The 8,471-nt window shown below is 38.4% G+C and overlaps 1 pseudogene; it reads left to right on the top strand.

Annotated features, from left to right (window-relative positions):
- The first annotated feature begins 1,735 nt into the window (after positions 1-1,735).
- LOC145722043 (transcription factor BTF3 pseudogene) lies at positions 1,736-2,462 on the top strand (annotated as a pseudogene).
- The last annotated feature ends 6,009 nt before the right edge of the window (positions 2,463-8,471 follow it).

Genomic DNA, 8,471 nt, shown 5'->3' on the forward strand with positions numbered 1-8,471 from the left:
CAAACAATGAATCATGGAATAGTTCTTCTAAAACTAATGATGTAATGTATGGGGATTAACATAAGAATAAAAAAAAAAGAATATTACTAATACTATGATTATTTAATCAGTCACATTACAAATAAGCGAGGTCAATTTTGAGGTAATTAGAAAGAAAAGGAGAATGTGTACATAAGGAAGAAATGTAGTTTACCTGATGAAATTACTAAATCAGAAAAATCCCATTATTTTGGCTAGACCTAAAAATCATCACGAAAAAGATTCTGGCATCTAAACTGGATAACTCAACAATGTCAGTCAGTACAAGCAGAATGGAAAGACAGCCGTTCTCCTCCTTAAGCCTGATTTTCAAAGTGGCAACAAACGGGTGCCTGGGTGGCTCAGTCGTTAAGCATCTGCCTTCGGCTCAGGTCATGATCCCAGGGTCCTGGGATCGAGTCCCACATCCGGCTCCCTGCTCAGCGGGAAGCCTGCTTCTCCCTCTCCCACTCCCCCTGCTTGTGTTCCTGCTCTCGCTCTCTCTCTGTCAAATAAATAAATAAAATCTTTAAAAAAAAAAAAAAGAAAGTGGCAACAAGTAAGAGCTGAGATTGGGAGCAGGACTGTAGAAGGAAATGACATGAGGGGCTTACATGATTCCTCAAAATACTGTTTCCTTCCTGAGTTAGAATGAACTAAAGGATACTTATAATATACATAATGTATGTGCAAAATGTACATCTACAAAATATGAAAGCAGCAGTGTTCAGCACACTGTATCTACCTGGTTATGAGCAAAAGGGTTTGAAATGTGCATTAAGCAAATATAGAAATGGTTGAAAAAATAAACATATTCCTGAAAATTTTACTTACTTTAAAACTGTAATAAGTATAGTCAATTTACATTTTTTTTGGAATACAAATTTTAATACCCTTATTGAAGATGAAGAACACTTAAAAGCAGGTCTGGAAAATTTTTTGGAAATGAAGAGTAATTTTTCATTAAATCATAATGGATTTGGATACTTATTAATTAATGACATTCATAATAACCTTGGCATCAAGCAAACAATAAAATAGTTTTAAATAGTGAACAATCTGCAAGTATAAAGAATCATGTTTATAAGGACAACAAACACACTATTAAGCTGATATAATCCTGAAGCTGAGCAGTTAAATGTGGAAACTCAGTGGTTGAAATTGTGCATCTACTTTTCACATCCATGTTCATAGATGAGCCATCAAACTGAGTCAGTGTTGCTACTGGATGCAGGAGGAAGTTTGCTTGGCTGAAGGAGAGGCTTTATGCCTTTCTAGTCAGAAGCTGGAAGATGACCTAACTTCTCCCTGACATCTAGAGTTCCAGTAATCATTTCCATAACTCTGAGGTCTGCACGTAAAAATATTCTCCTTCTTTGGAAACAGGAAGAGGTAAAGTGACCAGAAAATGTGGCCAACCCTAGTTTTTGTTATTCTATGAAGATAATGGTAAGAGAGTTATTAGAAATGGAGAGGTCACAGTAGCCACTCAGGTAGCTCAGAACGCTAACTGGTTATTCTGCAAAGCACTGAACTACAAATATGCAGTCCAGCCCAAAACTAAAACACTGATTAATGACAATACTAACTCATAAAAGCTTTAGAAATAATAATATAATAAATCAAGGCCATCTGGCGTCCCTGCGTGTGTGCACCTAATCTCAGCTGGTCCGCCCGAGACCCCCTGAGCGCCAACCCTATCCCCCCGCATGGTCCCATTTCGGCTCCAACAAGATGAAAGAAACTATCATGAACCAGGAGAAACTCACCAAACTGCAAGCACAAGTGCGCATTTGTGGGAAAGGAACTGCTCCCCAAAAGAAGAAGGTGGTTCATAGAATGGCTACAGCAGATGATAAAAAACTTCAGTTCTCCTTAAAGAAGTTAGGGGTAAACAATATCTCTGGTACTGAAGAAGTGAATATGTTCACAAACCAAGGAACAGTGATCCATTTTAACCACCCCAAAGTTCAGGCATCGCTGGCAGTGAACATTTTCACCATTCCAGGCCATGCTGGGACAAAGCAGCTGACAGAAACGCTACCCAGTATCTTAAACCAACTTGGTGCAGTCTGACTTGTTGAAGAAAGACTGGCTGAAACTCTGCCCACTTGCTACCAGAGAGGATGATGATGATGAAGTTCCAGATCTTGTGGAGAATTTTGATGAAGCTTCCAAGAATGAAGCAAACTGAATGGAGTCAACTTCTAAAGAAGATAAAACTTGAAGAAGTTACTGGAAGCTGCTATTTTATATTATGACTGCTTTTTAATATTTTGTTCATGGATCTGATAAAATCTAGATCTCTAATATTTTTAAGCCCAAGCCCCTTGGACACTGCAGCTCTTTTCAGTTTTTGCTTATACACAATTCGTTCTTTGCAGCTAATTAAGCTGAAGAAGCCTGGGAATAAAGTTTGAAACAAGGTTAATAAAGTTCTTTGCCTAGGGAAAAAAATAATATAACCAATCAAAATATGTGACATGTCGTACAAGATAATGGCCATTTTTTATGAGTAGGCAGATCACCCCCTGTATATAAAATGAATGCATCCAAGGAGAACTGTCCAGTAATCATTCGTGATAACATTCAGACTTCCTATTTAAACTCTTTTCCCTGGACGCATTTATTTTATATGCAGGGTAACAGGAATGTAGCTGCTATGGTAACTCATATGCTGTGTTAACACACAGGAAACAAACGTTTCACTTAGAATAAGGGATTAGAATGAGGATCAAGTGATAGGATGTGGGAGCTGCTCAGGAGCAGAGACTTAAACAAATTCGCTGCCAAGAATTACCTGAGACTCTGTGTGGGCCTGACGGTGGCCGAGAAGACACACAGACTCAGCTTCTGGAGCCGGGCTTGAACCGACCATGCCACTGGATTAGTGGCAGGATTTATGGTGGCCTCAGTATGAGCAGCAACCAGGGAAACCTCACTGCTTTCAGAGGAGCTTGTCCTGGACTGGGGAGGGTCAAAACAATAGTAATAAATCCCCTATAGAGAAAGTGAAGTCCCGAGGGAGGAATGAAACGAAACAAACACACAAAAATGTAGTGGACAGGGGCGCCTGGGTGGCTCAGTTGTTAAGCATCTGCCTTCGGCTCAGGTCATGATCCCAGGGTCCTGGGATCGAGCCCCGCATCGGGCTCCCTGCTCCGCGGGAAGCCTGCTTCTCCCTCTCCCACTCCTCTGCTTGTGTTCCTGCTCTCGCTATCTCTCTCTCTGTTAAAATAAATAAATAAAATCTTTAAAAAAAAAAAAAATGTAGTGGACAGACCCAAATTCTAAATCATGATATGACACCTAGTTCCATGAAAGACATTCCATAAAATAAACAAGAAGTATTAACTCTTAACAGTTAACATTACCCATTAACTGATAAAATCAATTTTATAAAACAGACCTAGAACAATTTATAATATTCACTGGTTTATGAGAATCATTAGACATTGCTAAAACTGTCAATTATTAATCAATAAAAAAGCAAATAATTACAAAACATAGACAGAGGTGAGATAAAAGCAGACCCCTAGCTATTGTAGGTGAATCTTTGGACACCGGCTCAGAAGAGACCCACAAACTGACCGGGCTGCCCGTATCCACACTGAGGTCACCGAGCGCATGAGGAGTAACTCGGAAGTTGCCCAGAGTAACACACACAGAACACAGCTCATGTGATGTCCTTCCTGCAACTGCTGTTGTTGAGTTTGGCCCATTTTATTTTGGTTTTCATTCCCCTTAATGTTATGGATACTGGTCCATCTCTTTCACTTCTTTTGTAAGTTCTTCTCCAGGCAACAGTTTGTCTTTTAACTTTACTTATGATATATTTTGCCAAAGATTTTTCTATAGTCAAATACTTGGTATTTTGTGTTGTTTTCTGAGTTTATTTTCTTATCTAGGAACATCTGTACCATATTATACAGATATTCATCTAATTTTTCTTCTAACATTTTACTTTTCAGATCCAAGTCTTTAATGTATGCATATGTTCTAGGTTGTGAGGTAATAGAGCCTTTTGACAATAAAATTTCTTGCTCAGCTTAATTTTTCAAGTATTCAGTTTCCGTATTCGCTTACATCTATTTAGGAGTTTCCTACTAAATCTTAATGCTCTATTTCTTAAAAAGTTTTGTAAGTGCTGCATCATTTTTATTGCAATAAATGAATTATAATATTTTAATATTAATTTAACGCACAAGCAGCCATAATTCTGTGAAATAGCACATTGATGTAAAAAGAACATGTCATATAAGAATTTTGAGAACGTAGAATTGGCAGTATTTTATGACCTTTTTAACATGGTGGGTAAGGGAGAAAAGCACATACAGAGTAATTCTGAGTTGTGAAGACTTTGCTACAAAATTTACGGTAGGATGTTAACCAAAGCACCACGACATGAACAGGCATGAGGGGAAGAGAAAGACTGGTGTCAGACATGGTGCATTTGCCGTGTCTTAGAGACAGAGGTCAAACAGGTCAACTTCCATTAGGAGAGTGGCACTCCTGTGCATATTCAAATGTAAAGACATAAATGCCAGAAGTTATCCATCTGGGGCATGGGAGAAGATAAAGACTCTAACAGAGAATGTCTAAGTGAAAAGAAAAGAGGACTAATATTAAAAATGGTGATGTTCCTGCATGGAAGAAATGGTGTGCACGCTGTGCAGAGTGGGGCCCAGGGCCAGACAGCTCAACAATTGTGAATCACTGACCCAAACACATGACTTTAAATAAAGCATCTTATTTGATAAAAATGTATCTCCTTAAAACATCCCTTCACTGTCAAGGAGCCTTAATTATGTCAGTTCTATATCTGTTTTTACAGGATAACAAACTTCACAATAACGTTATGAAAGAAGGAAACATCATTGCGAGGTTCCTTAGGTCGTGTGAGAAGCCACTTCCGCGGACTTCGCTGGGACTGTGAACTCAGAGAAGGACCAGCTTGGTGTTCCTGGGCAAGAGCTTTGCATTCAGGGGTCAGAGGATGCTCTGGACCGGCTTCCCAATGCAGGGAATTCCCTGAGGTCCCTGATGGTTAGAAGTGGGTCCCTGCCCTCTGCTAGCACACCTGGAGCTCGCTGTGGACACTGGCAAAGGGCATCCAGGTGGAGTTGGTTTTGTACGCTTCAAGACTGAATATCTTTGGGAGCAGTTACTGGACTGTGAGAACATCAAGAGGGGAACATTATTGAGGCCCCAAAGAAACAATCAGCCACCATGACCAGGAATAGAATTATACTCTTAAATCAGGAGGAATTTACATCAGCAGCAGCAGAAACCTGAAGGAGATCAGTACTGAGTTAACAACAGATAAATTACAGAAAAAGACCTAAATGGCTGATTGAAGGGCCACTGGTCTAACAGAATAAATCTGTGAATGTATTTGAGAAATCGTAGCAGTGGGAATCTAAATTTCCTGCAACCGTCCTGAATTTGGTTTCTGTCCCAACAAACGGGATCTACAGAAGACATACAACTGGTTTGAACGATGCAGGCTGCCGGGCCTAGAGAGGGCTTATGATAATTTTCAGGTATTTCCATTTCAGTTTTCATCCACACATATGACATAAGTCCAGTTATGTATTTGATTTATTGAATATACATAAAGTATATTAGTACTGGATATCATTCATTGAGAGTTATATCAGACACAATTTTTAGGAAATGTAACTTTTTGGTCTCATACTAAACTCACTTATTGCAGAGTGGACATGTTCTTTAGTCAACAACAAAGTCAGTTTTAGGCAAATATCAAATTACTGACCGAATGTATTACTTTTCCTCCAAATTACCACCATCTGATATCAATTTTTTTCATCAAACTGTATTTTATATAGACAAAATTGCTACCTTTATTTTACAATCCACATTCATGTCATTATTCCTTTTTGTTTCTAATATGACTTCAAATAAAAAGGAACTGGAAGAGATATATTTGTCTTATATAATTCTGACAAAGATCTCATCTGGAACATTTTCTCTGTGTGAGTAATATTTTTACCTAAATAGAAGATAGAAGAATATACCCATATAAAAAGTTAACAAAATTTTGTAGCAATTAAAAGGACAAAGTAACTATAATGAGATTTCCTTGTGATGTGATTCATGTATAAGAAAGAGACGCCCCTCAAATTTCCATACCAGGCAGTCAAACTATCACGCAGTGGCTCCAGATACTGCCAATCTCTAATGGTGTTGAACTCTTTGCTTTTAATGCAATAGAAAAGTTCTTTTATTTTAAAATCTGAGAAGAATCTTCTGAGTGACATATAAAATGATTCTGACCTTTGCAAAAGAAGGTTTTTATTCTGCGCTCTGATAGTTCTTGATGTAACCATTATTAATATGCAGCAGTCAGGAAGTGATCGCCCAAATTGGCCTTTTCCGCGAGATTACATGGAACAGGAAAGGCAGAAATCCTGGTTGTATGTGTAAAGGGACTTTCATCCTCACCACGGCTACAATTACACCAGCAAGTGAGGAGAGTGCAGGCAGGAAATCAGGGTGCAGAGCTCCAGGAATGAGCCAAGGCATAGCCGGTGACATGGGCGCCTTTCCTACCCACTCAGAGGAAATGCAAAGTCTTAACTCTGCAAGTTTACCCCAGCAATTACGCATTCTTCTTACGAAGTATCTCCTTCTAGATCGCTTCCTGCAATGGTGGGAATGTTCTGCATCTGCACTGTTCAGCATCAGGGCCACGGGCTGCGGGGAGGACTGAGCACTTGAAATCCTGCTACTGAGTGTGACCAGGAAAAGAACTGTTTATTTTGTTTAACTTTAATTAACTTTGTACGTAGCTGCAGGTGGCTAGTAGCTACTGTATTCAATGGTACAGGTTTGGACTATTTGCTAAGAAAGTACAGTCAGATTGGTTCTTGAAATCAAGTAATTCTCAAAAAGACATTATCATGGATATTGGATGTCCTCGTATGGACAGTTGAAATATCCAGCACACTTACTTCAGTAAGTGAGAAACTTCAAACAGAATGAATGAATCAAAGCAGGCAAATAATATGGCATAGCTATCATAATATGATAATGCTTATTTATAACATGACTGGGTTGGTAATAACTTGGAATCGCTTCATTTGCTTCAAGAGCAGTAAGCGGTGTCTAACAGTGAATGAATAATTCATTAATTAATTCAACACACAATTATTAAGTGTCTGACAAGTTATACAATCCTCAGATGGTAGCTAGTGCAAAGATGAATAGAACACTGCTCCTTCTACTAAATATGATACATGGCCTCACATGGCTGTGTCTTACAACCAGACTATTTCCCTGTAGGGTCATTTCTAAGAGTTAAGGTGACGGGAGAAATATAGACTGAGATAAGGTTATAAAGATCTTTTTTTACACATAAAAATCACTATTAAATATCAAGTATCCATGAACTTTCCACAGAAAGGACATGATATAATCACATTTCCACTGTGTCATTGAGCCCACTTGAGACCTTGGGGGTCAGTCATGGCTGTTGTATTTGCACAGGGAGCAAGGTGATGCTGGGACACACATCCAGACCAGAGGCTACCAGGATCTGAACAGAAACTGCAAATACAGGGCAGAGGGAAAGAAAGGTTCAGGGAGAATGGTGGGAGTAGATTCTAGAGAATTTGGTAAATATTTCACAAAGTCTATCTTTTTCCATCCTAGCACTTTCAACCTACTGATAATTATATTTAATGTGTATCTCATTCCAGAACTTCCACAGCGTGTGTGTTTGGTCACCTGACACTATACCAAAGCCTCCAAGTCTCTGTGCACGTGATTGTCGTTGTTCTTTATTCTTCAAACTGCATAATTTCTATGTCTCTGTCTTCAAGTTCACTCTCCCCCTTCTCCTACCTGCTCAGATGGCCAGCTAATTATTTATGTCAGGTATTGTATTTTTAAATTGTTAAAGTTCTATTTGATACTCTTTTATGGTTGTTGCTTCACTCATTAGGAATGATTTATTTTAGAGTTGAGCATAAATATATTACAGCAGCTGTATTAACATCCTTTGCTGCTGACTCCAGTACCGCAGTCATGTTGAGATCCATTTCTCATGACCTATTTTTCTTGATGAAAGGTCACATTTTCTTGTTTTTTACAGTCTAGGCATTTATGACTGTATACTGGATATCACAAATGACACCTTGTAAAATTAGGAATGTAAGGTAGAAGTAAATTTCTCACCATGATACATTATTTTATGATTTAGGATGACCCAGCTATTTCAGATTATATGAGTTATGCTTATATATTATCAACGTGATGGAAACTATCAGTTGAAAGACATTTCAAATCTTTGTATCTTTTTCTAATAAGTGACTGCTGATCACCTTTAAGTATGTCCATGTTAACTATATACATATTACATATACATATAAAGTCTTGGATTAGAATTCACAATTATATAAACTGTGCACTTACAGTTTGTTTCTGTTTTT

This window comes from Leptonychotes weddellii, chromosome 6 (genome assembly GCF_054177405.1).
Source record: "Leptonychotes weddellii isolate Sample4059 chromosome 6, ASM5417740v2, whole genome shotgun sequence".
NCBI classification, from domain to species: domain Eukaryota; kingdom Metazoa; phylum Chordata; class Mammalia; order Carnivora; family Phocidae; genus Leptonychotes; species Leptonychotes weddellii.